The sequence below is a fragment of the Mobula hypostoma genome, chromosome 2 (assembly GCF_963921235.1).
Source record: "Mobula hypostoma chromosome 2, sMobHyp1.1, whole genome shotgun sequence".
In the NCBI taxonomy this organism is placed as follows: Eukaryota; Metazoa; Chordata; class Chondrichthyes; order Myliobatiformes; family Myliobatidae; genus Mobula; species Mobula hypostoma.
In genome coordinates, this window is record NC_086098.1 from 124,010,886 (window position 1) to 124,033,869 (window position 22,984).

The window sequence follows — 22,984 nt, forward strand, 5'->3', positions numbered from 1 at the left end:
GGGTAGATGGTGAATATTTTTACCCCAGGCTGGAAATGTTAAAATACCGGAGCACATAGCTTTTTAGCTGTGAGCGGGAAGTTTAAATGGGATGTGCAAGGTATGTTTTTTTTACACAGAGTACTAGGTGCCTGAAATTTGCTGGTGGTGGGAGCAGATGGAAGAGTGACTTTTAAGAGGCTATTAGGAAGGCACATGAATATGCAAGATATGGATGATTGCAGGCTGACAGCATTGGTTTGATTTGGCAACACAGTTGGCACAGGCACCATGGGCTGAAGAGTCTGTTCCTGTGCTTTACAGTTCAATAGTTTAATTCATTTCACTTACAGATGGTGGAAGTATCCACTCCTCCTCTACTGACTAACCAAGGCTGACCCATAAACAGTAAGATGGCCCCTGCTTCAGTCCTTGGACTCTGCTGAATTAACTGACATTGTGTTGTGCAGTTGGCGAGATTGGAGAGGTGATTGGGTAGAAGTCCCAGCTGGTGTGACCACTAAAAGCAAATTCTCATCCAGAGTGCATCAAATTCGGTTAAAAGGACAGCATCCGCATTTAGTCTGGGCTCTGAGGATGACCCAGCCTTTGGTACACAGAAGGGATAATGGGCAAATCATCAGACCTGCTGGTCTTACTGGATTTATTGTGCGTGGAAGACAAATGGAAGGATTATCAAGAACTTATAGACAATTAATTTACTTTTTGTTGTAGCATTCATGCTTAACAGGATTGTACCAGTTACTCCTTTAGAGTAACTAACTGTCAGTTAATTTACTTGCATAAATGGCTTGAATTTTCATTAAGTAAGGTAAAATGATCGTTATTTCCATATTAATATTTTGGCTCGGACTAGAAGGGCTGAGGTGGCCTGTTTCCGTGCTGTAATTGTTATAATACTAATTTTAACATTTTTCAATATTTTTTTATTAATATGGTTTTATTTGCAACTTTTTAAAAAACTTATTTAAAACTTGAATTAAGTGATTTTTAAACGTGGATTGATGATCTTAGCTCCAAGGTCATTTATATATAGTAGGTCTGTACTAATATCTGTGCTATCATCTGCCCTGGGTGGGAATTGATGACACCTTCACATGGTTTTTGTTTTATATAAAGCAGAAAGCTACAATGTATCACATATCTATGTAGCCTGTTAGACAAGGGGGAAGTTGCTGTCTTTGATAATTAAGTATAGGAGTGTATCACACACTGTGGGGAAAGGAATTAAGTGTGCAGCATGCAAATCTGTTGGGTCAGTGGTCTTGTGTAAATATAAATAAGGTGCAACAGGAAATGTCATTAATAAATGGGACACTTAAAGGTCTGTGACATGAGCAGTTTATAAATTAATGTTACAGCAGGGGGCTCAATGTATTGGCAATCAGATCTCACAATCTGTCTGTGCTGGTTGGTCTCAGTCTGTCAAGCTGCTTAAAATCACTGAGGAGCCAAGAATTAGCCTGGAATCAGTTTATAAACAGCTTTGTGGGGGTTGTGAGCAATGGTGCAGTAGCAGCAGGATGCACCAGACTTTAAATGACAAGGGGTTTTGCAAAAGTTTCAAAGTTTGCTGATAGTATCATCTGTTCCCTGTACATTCTGCTGAAACTGTGAAATTTACTGCCTTCCTTCTACCTGCAGGCTTCTAAGAGCCAAGCTTAGTGTCAGCAATTCACATAATTAATCTGATAGATCTGGAATAAAAAGTCAGTATCAGCAATAATAACTAAAATTTGTAAATTGCTTTTTCCCTCCATAGATGCTGTCTGACCCACTGAGCTCCTCCAGGTTTTTGTGACCCGCTGAGCATAATGTGTGTGGACAGGGTTAGAGTGGGGAACTGAGGCCTTGGCTCAAGAGGCTTCAGCAAGAAGAGGCTGAAGCTAGATTGAATGTTCTGTCAAGTTTCTTTTTCTTTATTTTTACATAGATCAAGTAGACCCCAGGGTAGTGGTATGCTCCGCTTGCACAATGTGTGATGTCCCTGATGGCTACATCTGTGAGTTGCATCTGGTTGCAGCTTCCTTCAGACTGTGTTCGGGAGCTGGAGCTGGATGACCTACTGTTCATTCAGAGATAGGATCTACAAGGAGGCAGTCACACCTGTTGCACGAGGCAGGAAGCTGGGTGACTGTCAGGAGAAGAAAAGGGAATAGGCAGATGGTACAGCGTACCCCTGTGGCCATTCCCCTCAATAACAAGTATACTGCTTTGGAAACTACTGGGGGAGGTGACCTACCAGGGAAAGCTGCAGCAACCAGGTCTCTTGTACTTAGTCTGGCTCTATGGCTCAGTAGGGAAGGGGGGAGAAAGGAATGCTGTGGTGACAGGGGGTTCAGTAGTTAGGAGAGCGGACAGGGCAGTGATCTCTGACTGCTGTCCGTGCCACGCGCCAGTCAGGGTAAGGATAGGGTGATAGACAGATGAATGTTTGGATGAAGAATTGGTGCAGTGTTGAAGACTTAAGATTTCTGGACCATTGTGTTCTCTTCTTGGGAAGGTATGACCTGTACAAAAGGAATGGTTACACCTGAACACAAGGTGGACCAAAGTCCATGTGGGCAGGTTTGCTAGAGCTATTGGGAAGGATGTAGACGAGGTTGGCAGGGAATGGGAACTAGACTGACAGGTCAGAGGATAGAGCAGTTGATGTAAAGTAGACACAACATGTAGAGGGACTGTGAAGAAGGATTGGCAGTGGATAGAGCATAAATATATGCAATCATTTGGGTGGGGTGAAATGTATGGACTTTAATGTGGGAAGTATCCGGAACAAAGGTGATGAACATAGAGTATGGGTCAGTAAATGGATCTACGAAATTCTGGCTATTACAGTGACTTGGTTGTCATAAGGGCCAGAATGGCTGCTGGATGTTTCAAAAGGGACAGGGAGCGGGGTAAAAGAGGTGGGAGTGATGTTAATAATCAGGAACGTTATCACGCTGCAGTAGGGAGGACGTCATGGAGGGATCATCTGCTGAGTCAGAGTGGCTGTAAGTCAGAAACAGGAAGGGAGTAATCACTCCGTTGGGAGTATTCTATAGCCCCCACCCCCACCCCCACGCCCCAATAGCAACTGAGACACGAAGGGGAAGATCAGTAGATAGGTTTTGGAAAGGTGTGAAAATAACCTGCGAAAGCGCGTGGACGTCAGCGAGTTAGACCAGCGGGAAGGATTTGAAAAGAAGACTGTTTTATAGACCGGGCATCAGAGTAGAGGGAGACAGAGTAGGAGGGCTTTGGCTCACCGGGGCTTCGGAGATAACACGTCAAGGCGAGGTAAGTTACTTGTGAGGAATACCAACAGGAAATATGTGTGTGAAGCTGGTGTTCTGTTCTAGGTGTTAGATGTGGGAAGTCCAGGAGACTCCCAGCCTCCCGGAAGGTCACATCTGCATCAAGTGTGTCGAGCTGCAGCTCCTTAGAGACCAGGTTAAGGAACTAGAGATGCAGCTCGATGACCTTTGTCTGGTCAGGGAAAATGAGGAGGTGATAGAGAGGAACTATAGGCAGGTAGTCACACCGGGGCCTCAGGAGACAGATAAGTGGGTAACAGTCAGGAGAAGGAAGGACAAGAGTCAGATACTAGAGAGTACCCCTTAACAATAAGTACTCCTGTTTGAGTACTGTTGGGGGGGAATGGCCTACCTGCGGGAAGCAACAGTGGCCGTGCCTCTGGCACGGTCTGGCCCTGTGGCTTAGAAGGGTAGGGAAAGGAAGAGGATGGCAGCAGTGATAGGGGACTGAACGGTTAGGGGGTCAGACAGGTAATTCTATGGACACAGGAGAGAAACGCAAATGGTAGTTTACCTCCCAGGTGCCAGGGTCTGGGATGTTTCTGATCGTGTCCACAATATCCTGAAGTGCGAAGGTGAACAGCCAGAGGTCGTGGTACATATTGGTACCAACAACATAGGTAGTGTTACGTACCCCGTAACTGGGTTGCCAAACCAGCAGAAATGGATCACTCAGTTGGAGTCTGGAGTACTAGAACTAAGAAAGTTTTATTAAAGAAACAAGCAACACAGTAATCGAAAGGATAATAAATGCAACAGTTCAGCGATGATAAACACACGTGCACAGAATTAAGATAACAGCATCAATCAAGCTCTATCGTTGTCTAGGGGTAAATGACCAAATTTCAAAGTGACTCAAAGTTCAGTCCAGTTTAGTAGTTCAGTTCACAGTAATCGTTGCCATGGCGATGGACAACGTGGGGGGAGAGAGAGAGGGAACAGGAACAACTGATCATTCAGACACGGCTTCACTCACAGACCGGCGATATGGCTCACAAGCAGCTTTTGGGCAGGTCCTTGGTGATGTCACCTGAGGTCACCGACTGTGACCCCTCCTCCAGATGCGGTCGATCCTCTGCAGTGAACCCGGCACCCAGGCAAGCGCGGACACACACCGGGTTCCCGCTGATCATACCTTTCCACCCTGGCCGTTGTCTGCTACTTCCCACCGACTCGTGAGAGGCGTACCGCTTCCAGGGTCTCGTTACCTCGGGTGGCGTGTGTGTCCTGCCTTAGCGAACCTGTCCCTTTTTATCCCCCTGCTGGGGTATCGCCTGTCCATCACTTCAAACAGTTCAAGGTTCAAAGGGGGGAGCCGCTCCAGACAGCTCTCTCTCCCCCGTCCCTTCATTACACATCTCCAGATGCTGTTTCATTGTGTCCCTTATCCCTCTCTTGAAGACAGGTGGCAGACCAACTGCTGATCACACAGGACAGCTAACATCTTATCTATGTGTATTCGTCACACTTCCCCCCTTTAAGGATTTTTACCGGGAGGTAAAAATTACAAACATGAATACATTATTTGATACACGCACAAATATACGTCTTTATCAGCTATTTGGCTAACACAGCGAGTTTGAAGTTGTCAACACCTTGACAGACAGTCATCGCATTTTCTGTTCCTTTTACACGTGTTATTAATAATCCCTTAGACCAGGCTCCAACTCAACAAACTTCATAGTGGCCAAAAACACTGATGAATTGCGACCAATGTAACCTCTCATTTGGTTTTGTCCCGGACCACAATAACAAGGGTCGTCCCATTCCGACTCAGTTTTCTGTCGCAAGGGCTTAGTAGGAGGGGGACGGGTATTGACCGCAGAGTTATTGCAAAACTTCCTGCAGTACCCCACCATCTCCAAGAGCCTTCTGAGGGCCCTCTTGTCTGTCGGGGTTGGGAGGTCAGCGATAGCCTGCACTGCAGCTTGCATCGCTGCCAGCTGCCCCTGTGTCACCCCAGTTCCCAGGTAAGTGACCGTCGTGTGGCCGTACTCATTTTTTTCAAGGTTCACTATCAAGCTGGCTTCAGACAGCCGTATTAAATTGCCAATACACACCTCTGTGTTCATCAGCCCTTTAGTCACTGAATTACTCATTATATATGGGTGTTGTTTACTAGGCTGACCTATTGTAACAGACATCACCCGACGTCCCAGTTCTTTGCATTGCCTCGGGACAATCAAACATACGGGTGCGAGTCGTTTAATTACTTCTTCTAAAGATTCGCTTTGTTCGGGGATTAAGGGAGAGACCTTATCAGTAGACCTGGCCAAAACAATAGCCTTCTCCCATCTGATCGATCCCATACTAATCTTTTCAAAATGGTTTTTTTCTCTTATCAGGGGGCCCCTAGCTTCATTGATTTCCACGCTAACACCGACTAGGTTTGTTAGCATATCAAAAGCCGGTGACCGTCTCAGTTCGCGTCGGTCATGATCAATAACATTCTTCCCCCTGGGCAGCCGGTAAATCTCTTTCATGATTCCACCAACTGTTTCCTCCAGCACCGCAAAATGTCCACCGGGGGGTACCTCGGGGGCCATGTTAAAAACCTCATCCCCATAACTCTTTTGCACCACCCCCCATTCCTCATCTGCGGGTACTGTACTTGATTTCCCTTTTTTCCTTAGCACTTCCTCCTCCACACAATAGCCTACTAGTTCCCTTGTTAAAGCTGTGTCAGAGAGAGCTGTCTCTGCCAAAACCATCAGACCCTCGTCTCGCTCCTGCGTCTGCACAAATTCTTTCCTGGCTACTGCTACGTCCGTCCCAGCTCCCTCACTACCTGTTGTCTCACTACACCCTGTCTCATACAAGGTTGGCAGAAACGTTTCAGCTAAATTCACTATCGCGGGCCCGTGATGAACCTGTGAGTCCATGGGCGGGGCCTCAATGCTGGCAGGCTGACCTGTCAATCTCACGACTGGGAACACGATTCCTCCGGCGATGTCATTACCGAGCAAGACTTCCACGTCTTTCATCGGTAATTCGGACCTCACCCCGATCGTGACTAGTCCAGAGACCAGGTTGCTTTGTAAGTGTATCTGGTGCAAAGGGACTGACTCTGTCCCTTCCCCAACACCTTTGACCTCTACCTCCCCAGACTGGGTCTCTGAGCTAAACTCTAATACACTGTTCAGTATTAGTGACTGACACGCTCCCGTGTCTCTCCAGATCCGCACTGGAACTGGTTTTAACCCCTCCTTCACTGACACCAATCCGGCCGAGATAAACCTCTCGCGCCCTTCCTGGACTTTTTCAGACCTGTCCTTCCCTAGCGGTTCGCTTAACAGCTCGATACAGCCAGTCAACATTGCCGTTTTTCCTTTTCCCGTCTCCTTCTTTGGGGCAAAGCACCTGGACGCAAAGTGTCCGGCTTTCCCACAATTATAACAGACGACCCCAGGAGACTTCCTACCAGACTGCTCCCGGTCTACCTTATCCTTTCCACTAGTCCCTGGCTTACTTTCTGACTTTTCCGGCGGACTCTCCCCGCCGTCCTGACTACCCTTCTGGTAGCCTTTACTCGGGGCAAACTTCATCTTATGCGTCAACGCATACTCACCCGCTAACTTAGCAGTTGCGGCTAACGTGGCTGCCTCTTTCTCATCGAGGTAGGGTCTCATACCCTCAGGGACACAACCTTTAAACTGCTTAATCAGGATCAGTTGTAGCAGTTTGTCATAATCCCCCTCTACCCCCTTTGAGGCGCACCAACGCTCACAATATGTCTGCATCTCACGGGCAAACTCCAAATACGTGCCGTCCCACTGCTTCCTCGCATTCCGGAACCTCTGCCGGTATGCCTCCGGGACCAACTCATAAATCCTGAGGATGGCCTCTTTCACCACCTCATACCTTTAGGCATCTTCCGCGGATAAAGCGGAGTAAGCTTCTTGGGCTTTCCCTTTCAGTACACTCTGAAGTAACACAGCCCACTTATCCCTCGGCCATTCCTGACTTATAGCCACTTTTTCGAAGTGGAGAAAGTACCGATCCACGTCGGTATCGTCAAATGGGGGAACCAGCCTAACCTCCTGGGTCGCCCGGAACCCTCCACCTTGGTTCGGCACGAGCCCCTGCTCGGCCCTTATCTTTAACTTCTCCAGCTCAAATTCCCTTTCCCTCTGTTTCCCTCTCTCTTCTCGCTCCCATTGCCTCTCTTTCTCCTCTCTCTCTAACTGTCTCTCTCTCTCTTTCTCTTCTCTCTCCAACTGTCTGTCTCTCTCTCTTCGTGTTCTAACTGCCGTACCCGGAACTCGTGCTCGAGTCTCAGTTTTTCAAGCTGTACCTGTACTGCGTCTCCAGCAGGTTTTTCAATAGACACCACCCCCAGCTCATCTTGGGGAAACACACCTTTAGATACATAGTGCTCTACAATAGCTCTGTGTATCTCCTCTCTCCTCATTGTCGACTTCACCTTAGCAAGATTCAACCGTTTGGCCACAGCTATCAATTCCGATTTCCTGGCATCCTCTAATGCCTCCAAGGTCGGCGCCTTTATAAATTCCTCAGCCTCCATTTCTGCTGTTTGTCTTTTCTTTCTTTCGGGAATTTTAACCCAATCAATTTACTCCGTCCCAAATTTAGCGTTCAAAATCACGGACGAGAACCCCACTTATGTTACGTACCCCGTAAATGGGTTGCCAAACCAGCAGAAATGGATCACTCAGTTGGAGTCTGGAGTACTAGAACTAAGAAAGTTTTATTAAAGAAACAAGCAACACAGTAATCGAAAGGATAATAAATGCAACAGTTCAGCGATGATAAACACACATGTGCACAGAATTAAGATAACAGCATCAATCAAGCTCTGTCGTTGTCTAGGGGTAAATGACCAAATTTCAAAGTGACTCAAAGTTCAGTCCAGTTTAGTAGCTCAGTTCGCAGTAATCGTTACCATGGTAATGGACAACGTGGGGGGAGAGAGAGAGGGAACAGGAACAACTGATCATTCAGACACGGCTTCACTCACAGACCGGCGATATGGCTCACAAGCAGCTTTTGGGCAGGTCCTTGGTGATGTCACCTGAGGTCACCGACTGTGACCCCTCCTCCAGATGCGGTCGATCCTCTGCAGTGAACCCGGCACCCAGGCAAGGGCGGACACACACCGGGTTCCCGCTGATCGTACCTTTCCACCCTGGCCGTTGTCTGGTACTTCCCACCGACTCGTGAGAGGCATACCGCTTCCAGGGTCTCGTTACCTCAGGTGGCGTGTGTGTCCTGCCTTAGCGAACCTGTCCCTTTTTATCCCCCTGCTGGGGTATCGCCTGTCCATCACTTCAAACAGTTCAAGGTTCAAAGGGGGGAGCCGCTCCAGACAGCTCTCTCTCCCCCGTCCCTTCATTACACATCTCCAGATGCTGTTTCATTGTGTCCCTTATCCCTCTCTTGAAGACAGGTGGCAGACCAACTGCTGATCACACAGGACAGCTAACATCTTATCTATGTGTATTCGTCACAGTAGGAAAAGGAAGGAGGTCCTGAAAACTGACTACAGGGAGTTAGGAAGGAAGTTGAGAAGCAGGGCTTCAAAGGTAGTAATCTTGAGATTACTGCCTGTGCCACGTGGCAGTGAGTATAGGAATAGTGAGATGGAGGATAAATGTGTGGCTGAGAGATTGGAGCAGGGGGTAGGGATTCAGATTTCTGGATCATTGGGCCCTCTTTTGGGGCAGGCATGATCTGTACAAAAAGGACAGGTTGCACTTGGATCCAAGGGGGACCAATATCCTGGCGGGGAGGTTTGCTAAGGCTGTTGGGGAGAGTTTAAACTAGGATTGCTGGAGGTGGGAACCGAACTGAAGAGATGGAGGAAGGGGTGGTTGACTCACCAATCGAGAAAGCTTGTAGACAGTGCGAGAGGGAGGATAAGCAGGTGATAAGAAATGCGCTCAAACCGATGGCTTGAAATGTGTCTATTTTAATGCAAGGAGTATCCTAAACAAAGCGGATGAGCTTAGAGCGTGGATCAGTACTTGGAGCTATGATGTTGTGGCCATTACAGAGACTTGGATGGCTCAGGGGCAGGAATGGTTACTAGAGTGCCAGGCTTTAGATGTTTCAGAAAGGACAGGGAGGGAGGCAAAAGATGTGGGGGTGTGGCACTGCTGCTCAGAGATAGTGTCACAGCTACAGAAAAGGAGAAAGTCATGGAGGGATTGTCTACTGAGTCTCGTGGATAGAAGTTGAAAACAGGAAGGGGTCAATAACTCTACTGGGTGTTTTTTTATAGACCACCCAATAATAACAGGGACATTGAGGAGCAGATAGGGAGACAGATTCTGGAAGGTGTAATAACAACAGGGTTGTCATGGTGGGAGATTTTAATTTCCCAAATATTAGATTATGAGAATACTCGGTCCTCTTTTATTGTCATTTAGAAATGCATACATGCATTAAGAAATGATAGAATGTTTCTCCGGAGTGATATCACAGAAAACAGGACAAACCAAAGACTAACACTGACAGAACCACATAATTATAACATATAGTTACAGCAGTGCAAAGCAATACCATAATTTGATGAAGAACAAACCATGGGCATGGTTTAAAAATAGTCTCAAAGTCCCCGAGTCGATCGATTCCCGAGTCCCCGATAGCGGCGGCAAAAGGGAGAAACTCCCTGCCATAAACCTCCAGGCACCGTCAACTTGCCGATGCCTTGGAAGCAGTGGACCACAGCTGACACTGAGTCCGTCCGTCCGAAGACTTCGAGCCTCCAACCAGCCCCTCCGATACAGCCTCCCGAGCGCCATCCTTTGCCAAGCGCCTTCGACCTTGCCCCGGCCGCTGAAACAAGCAAAGCTGAGGATTCGGGGCCTTCTGCTCCGGAGATTCTGGTTGCCACACATTAGCAGCGGCAGCGAAGTGGGCATTTCAGAAGTTTTCCAGATGTTCCTCTGTACTCTCACATCCATCTGCATCAAATCAGAATTGTGCACGGTCCCCTACTAAAGATGAAGCCACACTCAGGTTGGAGGAACAACACCTTATATCCTGTCTGGTTAGCCTCCAACCTGATGGCATGAACATTGACTTCTCTAACTTACGCTAATGCCCCACCTCCCCCTCGTACCCCATCTGTTACTTATTTTTATACACACATTCTTTCTCTCACTCTCCTTTTTCTCCCTCTGTCTCTCTGAATATACCCCTTGCCCATCCTCTGGGTCCCCCCCCTTGTCTTTCTTCCCGGTGTTACGTACCCCGTAACTGGGTTGCCAAACCAGCAGAAATGGATCACTCAGTTGGAGTCTGGAGTACTAGAACTAAGAAAGTTTTATTAAAGAAACAAGCAACACAGTAATCGAAAGGATAATAAATGCAACAATTCAACAATGATAACCACACATGTGCACAGAATTAAGATAACAGCATCAATCAAGCTCTATCGTTGTCTAGGGGTAAATGACCAATTTCAAAATGACTCAAAGTTCAGTCCAGTTTGTAGTTCAGTTCGCAGTAATCGTTGCCATGGCGATGGACAAGGTGGGGGAAGAGAGACAGAATAGGAACAACTGATCATTCAGAACACTGCTTCACTCACAGACCAGCGGGATGGCTCACAGACCAGCGAGATGGCTCACAAACAGCTTTTGGGCAGGTCCTTGGTGATGTCACCTGAGGTCACCGACTGTGACCCCTCCTCCAGATGCGGTCGATCCTCTGCAGTGAACCCGGCACCCAGGCAAGGGCGGACACACACCGGGTTCCCGCTGATCGTACCTTTCCACCCTTGTCGTTGTCCGGTACTTCTCACCCACTCATGAGAAGCGCACCGCTTCCAGGGTCTCGTTACCTCGGGTGGCGTGTGTGTCTGTCTTAGCGAACCTGTCCCTTTTTATCCCCCTGCTGGGGTATCGCCTGTCCATCACTTCAAACAGTTCAGGGTTCAAAGGGGGGAGCCGCTCCAGACAGCTCTTCCTCCCACATCCCTTCATTACACATCTCCAGACGCTGCTCCATTGTTCCTTATCTCTCCTTCCCCTGAGGGCAGGTGGCAGACCAACTGCTGATGCCACTGATGCTAGCCCAGGCCAGCAAACATCTTAATTTTATGTGTATTCTCGTAACACTTCCCCCCTTTAAGGATTTTTACCGGGAGGTAAAAATTACAAACATGACTACATTATCTGATACATACACAATATACATCTTTAACAGTTATTTAGCTAATACAGAGAATTTGAAGCTGTCAACACCTTGACAGACAGTCATCACATTTTCTGTTCCTTTTACACGTGTTATTAATAATCCCTTAGACCAGGCTCCAACTCAGCAAACTTCATAGTGGCCAAAAATACTGATGAATTGCGACCAATGTAACCTCTCATTTGGTTTTGTCCCGGACCACAATAACAAGGGTCGTCCCATTCCGACTCAGTTTTCTCTCGCAGGGGCTTAGTAGGAGGGGGACGGGTATTGACCGCAGAGTTATTGCAAAACTTCCTGCAGTACCCCACCATCTCCAAAAGCCTTCTGAGGGCCCTCTTGTCTGTCGGGGTTGGGAGGTCAGCGATAGCCTGCACTGTAGCTTGCATCACTGCCAGCTGCCCCTGTGTCACCACAATTCCCAGGTAAGTGACATTCGTGTGGCCGAATTCATTTTTTCCAAGGCTCACTATCACGCTGGCTTCAGACAGCCGTATTAAATTGCCAATACACACCTCTGTGTTCATCAGCCCTTTAGTCACTGAATTACTCGAAAAATATGGGTGTTGTTTGCTTGGCTGCCCTATTGTAACCACAATCACCCAACGTCCCAGTTCTTTGCATTTCCTCGGGACAATCAAACACATGGGTGCGAGTCGTTTAATTACTCCTTCGGGGATTAAGGGAGAGACCTTATCAGTAGACCTGGCCAAAAGAATAGCCTTCTGCCATCTGACCGATCCCATCCTAATCTTTTCAAAATGGTTTTTTCCTCTTAGCAGGGGGCCCCTAGCTTCATTGATTTCCACGCTAACACCGACTAGGTTTGTTAGCATATCAAAAGCCGGTGACCGTCTCAGTTCGCGTCGGTCATGATCAATAACATTCTTCCCCCTGGGCAGCCGGTAAATCTCTTTCATGATTCCACCAACTGTTTCCCCCAGCACCGCAAAATGTCCACCGGGGGGTACCTCGTGGGCCATGTTAAAAACCTCATCCCCATAACTCTCTTGCACCACCCCCCACTCCTCATCTGCGGATACTGTCCTTGATTTCCCTTTCTTCCTTAGCACTTCCTCCTCCGCACAATAGCTTGTCAAGGCTGTGTCAGAGAGAGCGGTCTCGGCCAAAACCATCAGCCCCTCGTCTCGCTCCTGCGTCTGCACAAATTCTTTCCTGGCTACTGCTACGTCCGTCCCAGCTCCCTCACTACCTCTTATCTCACTACACCCTGTCTCATACAAGGTTGGCAGAAATGTTTCAGCCAAATTCACCATCGCGGGCGGGGCCTCCATGCTGGCAGGCTGACCCGTCAATCTCACAACTGGGAACACGATTCCTCCGGCGATGTCATTACCGAGCAAGACTTCCACGTCTTTCATCGGTAATTCGGACCTCACCCCGATCGTGACTAGTCCAGAGACCAGGTTGCTCTGTAAATGTATCTGGTGCAAAGGGACTGACTCTGTCCCTTCCCCAACACCTTTGACCTCTACCTCCCCAGTCTGGGTCTCTGAGCTAAACTCTAATACACTCTTCAGTATTAGTGACTGACACGCTCCCGTGTCTCTCCAGATCCGCACTGGAACTGGTTTTAACCTCTTTTTCACTGACACCAGTCCGGCCGAGATAAACCTCTCGCGCCCTTCCTGGACTTTTTCAGACCTGTCCTTCCCTAGCGGTTCACTTAATAGCTCAATACAGCCATTCAAAATTTCCGCTTTGCCTTTCCCCGTCTCCTTCCTTGGGGCAAAGCACCTGGACGCAAAGTGTCCGACTTTCCCACAATTATAACAGACGACCCCAGGAGACTTCCTACCAGACTGCTCCCGGTCTACCTTATCCTTTTCACTAGTCCCCGGCTTACTTTCTGACTTTTCCGGCGGACTCTCCCCGCCGTCCTGACTACCCTTCTGGTAGCCTTTACTCGGGGCAACCTTCATTTTATGCGTCAACGCATACTCATCCGCTAACTTAGCAGTTGCGGCTAACGTGGCTGCCTCTTTCTCATCGAGGTAGGGTCTCATACCCTCAGGGACACAACCTTTAAACTGCTCAATCAGAATCAGCTGCAGCAGTCTGTCATAATCCCCCTCTACCCCCTTCGAGGCGCACCAACGCTCACAATATGTTTGCATCTCGCGAGCAAACTCCAAATACGTGCGGTCCCACCGCTTCCTCGCATTCCGGAACCTCTGCCGGTATGCCTCCGGGACCAACTCATAAATCCTGAGGATGGCCTCCTTCACCACCTCATACTTCTGGGCATCTTCCGCGGATAAAGCGGAGTAAGCTTGTTGGGCTTTCCCTTTCAGTACACTCTGAAGTAAAACAACCCACTTATCCCTCGGCCAGTCCTGACTTATGGCCACTTTTTCGAAATGGAGAAAGTACCGATCCACACCGGTATCGTCAAATGGGGGAACCAGCCTAACCTCCTGGGTCGCCCGGAACCCTCCACCTTGGTTCGGCACGAGCCCCTGCTCGGCCCTTATCTTTAACTTCTCCAGCTCAAATTCCCTTTCCCTCTGTTTCTCCTCTCTCTCTTTCTCCTGCCTTTCTAACTGCTTCTCTTCGTGTTCTAACTGCCGTACCCGGAACTCGTGCTCGAGTCTCAGTTTTTCAAGCTGTACCTGTACCGCGTCTCCAGCAGGTTTTTCAATAGACACCTCCCCCAGCTCACCTTGGGGAAACACACCATTAGATACATAGTGCTCTACAATAGCTCTGTGTATCTCCTCTCTCCTCATTGTCGACTTCACCTTGGCAAGATTCACCCGTTTTGCCACAGCTATCAATTCCGATTTCCTGGCATCCTCTAATGCCTCCAAGGTCGGCGCCTTTATAAATTCCTCAACCTCCATTTCTGCTGTTTGTCTTTTCTTTCTTTCGGGAATTTTAACCCAATCAATTTACTCCGTCCCAAATTTAGCGTTCAAAATCCCGGACGAGCCCCCACTTATGTTACGTACCCCGTAACTGGGTTGCCAAACCAGCAGAAATGGATCACTCAGTTGGAGTCTGGAGTACTAGAACTAAGAAAGTTTTATTAAAGAAACAAGCAACACAGTAATCGAAAGGATAATAAATGCAACAATTCAACAATGATAACCACACATGTGCACAGAATTAAGATAACAGCATCAATCAAGCTCTATCGTTGTCTAGGGGTAAATGACCAATTTCAAAATGACTCAAAGTTCAGTCCAGTTTGTAGTTCAGTTCGCAGTAATCGTTGCCATGGCGATGGACAAGGTGGGGGAAGAGAGACAGAATAGGAACAACTGATCATTCAGAACACTGCTTCACTCACAGACCAGCGGGATGGCTCACAGACCAGCGAGATGGCTCACAAACAGCTTTTGGGCAGGTCCTTGGTGATGTCACCTGAGGTCACCGACTGTGACCCCTCCTCCAGATGCGGTCGATCCTCTGCAGTGAACCCGGCACCCAGGCAAGGGCGGACACACACCGGGTTCCCGCTGATCGTACCTTTCCACCCTTGTCGTTGTCCGGTACTTCTCACCCACTCATGAGAAGCGCACCGCTTCCAGGGTCTCGTTACCTCGGGTGGCGTGTGTGTCTGTCTTAGCGATCCTGTCCCTTTTTATCCCCCTGCTGGGGTATCGCCTGTCCATCACTTCAAACAGTTCAGGGTTCAAAGGGGGGAGCCGCTCCAGACAGCTCTTCCTCCCACATCCCTTCATTACACATCTCCAGACGCTGCTCCATTGTTCCTTATCTCTCCTTCCCCTGAGGGCAGGTGGCAGACCAACTGCTGATGCCACTGACGCTAGCCCAGGCCAGCAAACATCTTAATTTTATGTGTATTCTCGTAACACCGGACCTCTGTCCCATGATCCTCTCGTATCCCTTTTGCCTATCACCTGTCCAGCTCTTGGCTCCATCCCTCCCCCTCCTGTCTTCTCCTATCATTTTGGATCTCCCCCTCCCCCTCCAACTTTCAAATCCCTTACTCACTCTTCCTTCAGTTAGCCCTGATGAAGGGTCTCGGCCTGAAACGTCGACTGCACCTCTTCCTAGAGATGCTGCCTGGCCTGCTGCGTTCACCAGCAACTTTTATGTGTGTTGCTTGAATTTCCAGCATCTGCAGAATTCCTGTTGTTTACGGTCCCCTACTTGATGGATTACAGATATCATTCACCGGAGAAGCCGCACGTGCCATGTTCTCCTCCTTGACTCGCATCTCTCTAGAGCAAGGGGTTTAGATGGGGTGGAGTTTGTTAGGTGTGTTCAGGAAGGTTTCCTGACACAATATGAGCATGTAGATATTAAGGAAGAGGATGCTGGAGCTTTTGGAAAGCATCAAGTTGGATAAGTCTCCGGGACCGGACAGGACGTACCCCAGGTTACTGTAGGAAGCGAGGGAGGAGGTTGCTGAGCCTCTGGCGATGAACTTTGCATCATCAATGAGGACGGGAGAGGTTCCAGATGATTGGAGGGTTGCGGATGTTGTCCCTTATTCAAGAAAGGGAGTCGAAATAGCCCAGGAAATTATAGGCCAGTGAGTCTTACTTCAGTGGTTGATAAATTGATGGAGAAGATCCTGAGAGGCAAGATTTATGAACATTTAGAGAGGCATAATATGATTAGGAATAGTCAGCATGGCTTTGTCAAAGGCAGGTCGTGCCTTACAAGCCTGATTGAATTTTTTGAGGATGTGACTAAACACATTGATGAAGGTAGAGCTGTAGATGTAGTGTATATGAATTTTAGCAAGGCATTTGACAAGGTACCCCATGCAAGGCTTATTGAGAAAGTAAGGAGGCATAGGATCCAAGGGGACAATGCTGTGTGGATCTAGAACGGGTTTGCAGGAGATCGATAGGATGCAAAACTGGCTGAGAAGTGGCAGGTGGAGTTCAATCCAGATAAATGTGAGGTGGTTCATTTTAGTAAGTCAAATATGATGGCAGAATATAGTATTAATGGTAAGACTCTTGACAGTGTGAAGGATCAGAGGGATCTTGGGGTCCGAGTCCATAGGACAGTCAAAGCTGCTATGCAGGTTGACTCTGTGGTTAAGAAGGCATACGGTGCATTGGCCTTCATCAACCGTGAGATTAAGTTTACGAGCCGAGAGGTAATGTTGCAGCTATGTGGGGCCCTGGTCAGACCCCACTTGGAGTGCTGTGCTCACTTCTGGTTGCCTCACTACAAGAAGGATGTAGAAACCATAGAAAGGGTGCAGAGGAAATTTAAAAGGATGTTGCCTGGATTGGGGACCATGCCTTATGAGAATAGGTTGAGTGAACTCAACCTTTTCTCCTTGGAGCGACAGAATGAGAGGTGACCTGATAGAGGTGTATAAGATGATGAGAGGCATTGATCGTGTGGAGAGTCGGAGGCTTTTTCCCAGGGCTGAAATAGCTAACACGAGAGGGCACAGTTTTAAGGTGCTTGGAAGTAGGTACAGAGGAGATGTCAGGGTAAGTTTTTTTTATGCAGAGTGGTGAGTGCGTGGAATGGGCTGCTGGTGACAGTGGTGGAGGCGGATACGATAGGGTCTTTTAAGAGACTCCTGGATAGGTACATGGAGCTTAGAAAAACAGAGGGTTATGGGTAACCCTAGGTAATTTCTAAAGTAAGTACATGTTGGGCACAACATTGTGGGCTGAAGGGCCTGTATTGTGCTATAGGTTTTCTGTGTTCTGTGTCTATAACAGGGTTGTTGTTGTGGGTGACTTCAACTTCCCTAACATTGATTGGCTGTTCCTTAGTGCAAAAGATTTATATGGGGCAGAATTTGTCAATTGTGTCTAGGAAGGATGTCTGACACAATATGTAGAGAGATCATGCTGAATTTAATACTAGCAATGAACCTGGTCAGGTGACAATCTCTCGATGGGTGAACATTTCGGAGACAGTGTTACCACAACTCTCAGACCTTTAGCATAGCCTGAGATTAGGGATAGGAGCAGACAGCCTGGGAAAGTATTTAATTGGGGAGGGGGAATTATGATGCTATTAAGGAAGAACTTTGGAGTGTAAATTGGGAATAAATGTTCTCAGGGAAATGTACAATGGAAATGTAGAGGTGGTTTAGGGAGCACGTGCATTGGGGTTCTAGATAGGTTTATCCCATTGAAGCAGGAAAGAAGGAAGCGTGAAGGAACTGTTGTTGACGAGAAGTGGAACATCTATTCAAGAAAAGAAAAGCATACTTAAGGTTTAGGAAGCAAGGACCAGAGGGGGTTCTTGAGAGTTATAAAGTAGCCAGGAGAAACATTTACAGAAACATATTCTGATTTGGGATAGTCAGCATAGCTTTGTGAGTGTCAGGTCATGCCTCACATGCCTGATTGATGACTTGAGGAAGTAACAATAGAAATTGATGAAGGTAGAGTGGTGAATGTGTTTATGGATTTTCATAAGGCATTCAACAAGGTTCCCCATGGTAGGTTCATTCAGAATGTGCAATCAGGGAATCCAGGGAAACTTGGCTATGTAGATTCAGAATTGGCTTGCCCTCAGAAGGCAGAGGATGATAGTAGATGAAGCATATTCTGCCTGGAAGACCATGACTACTGGTGTTCCACGGGGATCTGTGCTGGGACCCCTGCTCTTTATGATTTTTATATGTGACTTTGATAAGGAAATGGAAGGGTGAGTTAATAATTTTGTGAATGACACAAAGGTTGATGGTGTTGTAGATAATGTAGATTGTTTTAGATTACAACAGGACATTGATGGGATGCAGAGCTAGACTGAGAAGTGGCAGATAGAGTTCATTCCGGAGGAGTGTAAAATGATGCACTTTGGAAGGTTGAACACGAAACCAGAGTGCAAGGTTAGTGGCAGGATTTTTAGCAATGTGGAGGAATGAAGGGATCTTGAGATCGATGTCCATAAATCTCTAAATTAATATGCCTTTTGATAGGGTGGTTAAGAAGACATCTGGTGTATTGGCCTTGATTAGTCAGGGGATTGAGTTCAAGAACCACAAGGTAATGTTGCAGCTCTCTAAAACTCTGGTTAGACCACACTTGGAGTATTGTGTACAATTCTAGTCGCCTCATAATAGGAAGGATATGGAAGCTTTAGAGAGGGTGCAGAGGAGATTCACCAGGATGCTGCCTGGATTAGAGAGCATACCTTATGAAGAAAGGTTTTGTGAGCTAGGGCTTTACTCCGTGGAGCAAAGGATGAGGAGAGGTGACTTGATAGAAGGATACAAAATAGTAACACATGGATAGACTGGACAGCCAATGGCTTTTTGCTGGGGCTGCAACAGCTAGTTGTATCAAAGATGACAATTTTCAGGTGATTCAAAGAAACTATTGGTGGGATATCAGAAGTAGGAGCATAACAGTAACAGTTGGCATGACGCTATTACAGCTCAGGGTGCTCTGGAGTTTGGGAGTTCAATTCTGTTGCTGTCTGAAAGGAATTTGTACATTCGCATGAACGGCATGAGTTTCCTCCAGGTGCTCTGGTTTCCTTCTACAGTCCAAAGACATGCTGGTTAGTAGGTTAACACGAGGAAATCTGCAGATGCTGATGTCTACTATAAGCCTACTGACTCTCACAGCTATCTGGACTATTCCTCTTCTCACCCTGTCTCTTGCAAAAATGCCATCCCCTTCTCACAATTCCTTCGTCTCCGCCGCATCTGCTCTCAGGATGAGGCTTTTCATTCTAGGATGAGGGAGATGTCCTCCTTTTTTAAAGAAAGGGGCTTCCCTTCCTCCACCATCAACTCTGCTCTCAAACGCATCTCCCCCATTTCACGCACATCTGCTCTCACTCCATCCTCCCTCCACCCCACTAGGAATAGGGTTCCCCTGGCCCTCACCTACCACCCCACCAGCCTCTGGGTCCAACATATAATTCTGTCTCGACTTCACCGCACCTTGTCCCCATTCCAACCTCACTCCTTCGGAACACTCTGCTCTCTACTCCCTCCGCACTAATCCTAACCTTATTATTAAACCCGCCGATAAGGGGGGTGCTGTTGTAGTCTGGCGTACTGACCTCTACCTTGCCGAGGCACAGTGCCAACTCGCGGATACCTCCTCTTATTTACCCCTCGATCGTGACCCCACTAAGGAGCACCAGGCCATTGTCTCCCACACCATCACCGACTTTATCCGCTCAGGGGATCTCCCATCCACTGCTACCAACCTTATAGTTCCCACACCCCACACTTCCTGTTTCTACCTCCTACCCAAGATCCACAAACCTGCCTGTCCTGGCCGACCTATTGTCTCAGCTTGCTCCTGCCCCACCAAACTCATTTCTGCATACCTCGACACTGTTTTATCACCCCTTGTTCAATCCCTTCCGACCTATGTTCGTGATACTTCTCACGCTCTTAAACTTTTCGATGATTTTAAGTTCCCTGGCCCCCACCGCTTTATTTTCACCATGGATGTCCAGTCCTTATATACTTCCATCCCCCGTCAGGAAGGTCTCAAAGCTCTACGCTTCTTTTTGGATTCCAGACCTAATCAGTTCCCCTCTACCACCACTCTGCTCCATCTAGCGGAATTAGTCCTTACTCTTAATAATTTCTCCTTTGGCTCCTCCCACTTCCTCCAAGCTAAAGGTGTAGCTATGGGCACCCGTATGGGTCCTAGCTATGCCTGCCTTTTTGTTGGGTTTGTGGAACAATCTATGTTCCGTGCCTATTCTGGTATCTGTCCCCCACTTTTCCTTCGCTACATCGACGACTGCATTGGCGCTGCTTCCTGCACGCATGCAGAACTCGTTGACTTTATTAACTTTGCATCCAACTTTCACCCTGCCCTCAAGTTTACCTGGTCCATTTCTGACACCTCCCTCCCTTTCTAGATCTTTCTGTCCCTGTCTCTGGAGACAGCTTATCCACTGATGTCTACTATAAGCCTACTGACTCTCGCAGCTATCTGGACTATTCCTCTTCTCACCCTGTCTCTTGCAAAAACGCCATCCCCTTCTCGCAATTCCTCCGTCTCCGCCGCATCTGCTCTCAGGATGAGGCTTTTCATTCTAGGACGAGGGAGATGTCTTCCTTTTTTAAAGAAAGGGGCTTCCCTTAACGCATCTCCCCCATTTCACGTACATCTGCTCTCACTCCATCCTCCCGCCACCCCACTAGGAATAGGGTTCCCCTGGTCCTCACCTACCACCCCACCAGCCTCCGGGTCCAACATATTATTCTCCGTAACTTCCGCCACCTCCAACGGATCCCACCACTAAGCACATCTTTCTCTCCCTCCCTCTCTCTGCATTCCGCAGGGATCGCTCCCTACGCAACTCCCTTGTCCATTCGTCCCCCCCATCCCTCCCCACTGATCTCCCTCCTGGCACTTATCTGTGTAAGCGGAACAAGTGCTACACGTGCCCTTACACTTCCTCCCTTACCACCATTCAGGGCCCCAAACAGTCCTTCCAGGTGAGGCATCACTTCACCTGTGAGTCAACTGGGGTGATATACTGCGTCCGGTGCTCCCGATGTGGCCTTTTATATATTGGCGAGACCCGACGCAGACTGGGAGATCGCTTTGCTGAACATCTACGCTCTGTCCGCCAGAGAAAGCAGGATCTCCCAGTGGCCACACATTTTAATTCCACATCCCGTTCCCATTCTGACATGTCTATCCACGGCCTCCTCTACTGTAAAGATGAAGCCACACTCAGGTTGGAGGAACAACACCTTATATTCCGTCTGGGTAGCCTCCAACCTGATGGCATGAACATCGACTTCTCTAACTTCCGCTAAGGCCCCACCTCCCCCTCGTACCCCATCTATTACTCATTTTTATGCACACATTCTTTCTCTCACTCTCCTTTTTCTCCCTCTGTCCCTCTGAATATACCTCTTGCCCATCCTCTGGGTCCCCCCCCCCTTGTCTTTCTTCCCGGACCTCCTGTCCCATGATCCTCTCGTATCCCCTTTTGCCTATCACCTGTCCAGCTCTCGGCTCTATTCCTCCCCTTCCTGTCTTCTCCTATCATTTTGGATCTCCCCCTCCCCCTCCAACTTTCAAATCCCTTACTCACTCTTCCTTCAGTTCGTCCTGACAAAGGGTCTCGGCCTGAAACGTCGACTGCACCTCTTCCTACAGATGCTGTTTGGCCTGCTGCGTTTACCAGCAACTTTGATGTATGTTGATATAATTCTGCGTAACTTCCGCCACTTCCAATGGGATCCCGCCACTAAGCACATCTTTCCCTCCCCCCCCTCCCCCCCACCGCTTTCCGCAGGGATCGCTCCCTACGCAACTCCCTTGTCCATTCGTCCCACCCATCCCTCCCCACCGATCTCCCTCCTGGCACTTATCTTTGTAAGCAGAACAAGTGCTACACGTGCCCTTACACTTCCTCCCTGACCACCGTTCAGGGCCCCAGACAGTCCTTCCAGGTGAGGCGACACTTCACCTGTGAGTCGGCTGCGGTGATATACTGCATCCGGTGCTCCCAATATGGCCTTCTATACATTGGTGAGACCCGGAGCAGACTGGGAGATCGTTTCGCTGAACACCTACGCTCTGTCCGCCAGAGAAAGCAGGATCTCCCAGTGGCCGCACATTTTAATTCCACATCCCATTCCCATTCTGATATGTCTATCCATGGCCTCCTCTACTATAAAGATGAGGCCACACTCAGGTTGGAGGAACAACACCTTGTATTCCCTCTGGGTAGCCTCCAACCTGATGGCATGAACATTGACTTCTCAAACTTCCGCTAATGCCCCACCTCCCCCTCGTACCCCATCCATTATTTATTTATATACACACATTCTTTTTTTCTCTCTCCTTTTTCTCCCTCTGTCCCTCTCACTATACTCCTTGCCCATCCTCTGGGTTTTTTTCCCCACCTCCCCCCTTTTCCTTCTCCCTGGGCCTCCTGTCCCATGATCCTCTCATGACCCTTTTGCCAATCAACTGTCCAGCTCTTGGCTCCATCCCTCCCCCTCCTGTCTTCTCCTATCATTTTGGATCTCCCCCTCCCCCTCCAACTTTCTAATCTCTTACTAGCTCTTCCTTCAGTTAGTCCTGACGAAGGGTCTTGGCCCGAAATGTCGACTGTACCTCTTCCTAGAGATGCTGCGTTCACCAGCAACTTTTATGTGTGTTGCTGGTTAGTAGGTTAATTGGTCATTATAATTGTCCTGTGATTAGACTAATATTAAATAGCTGGTTGCTGGGCAATGCAGCTCTTTGGGCTGGAAAGGCCTATTCCATGCTGTATCTCTAAATAAAAACAAATAATATGCAAATAAATAGTCAGGGCATGGAACGCACTGGCAAGGGTGGTGGCAGAGGCAGGTACATCAGGGCCATTTATGAGACTCTTGGATAGGCTCGTGGATGGTAAGAGAATAGAGGGCTATGTAGGAGGGAAGATTAAATTAATCTTGGAGTAGGTAAAAAGGTCAGCACAACATTGTGGGCCAATGGGCCTGTACTGTGCTATAGCCCGGTCTAGGTTGGTGTTAAAACTCATTTGGTTTGCCAACGTTTATTAGGGTAGGAAATCTGTAGTCTTGTCTAAAAAGGTCGACATGTTAATGTTCCAAG

At 48.1% G+C, this 22,984-nt stretch overlaps 1 protein-coding gene across 1 annotated transcript in view; it reads left to right on the plus strand.

Annotated features, from left to right (window-relative positions):
• lin9 (lin-9 DREAM MuvB core complex component) overlaps positions 1–22,984 on the plus strand; it is a 201,842-nt gene that overhangs the window by 127,682 nt on the left and 51,176 nt on the right. The gene's annotated exons all lie outside the window — the stretch shown is intronic.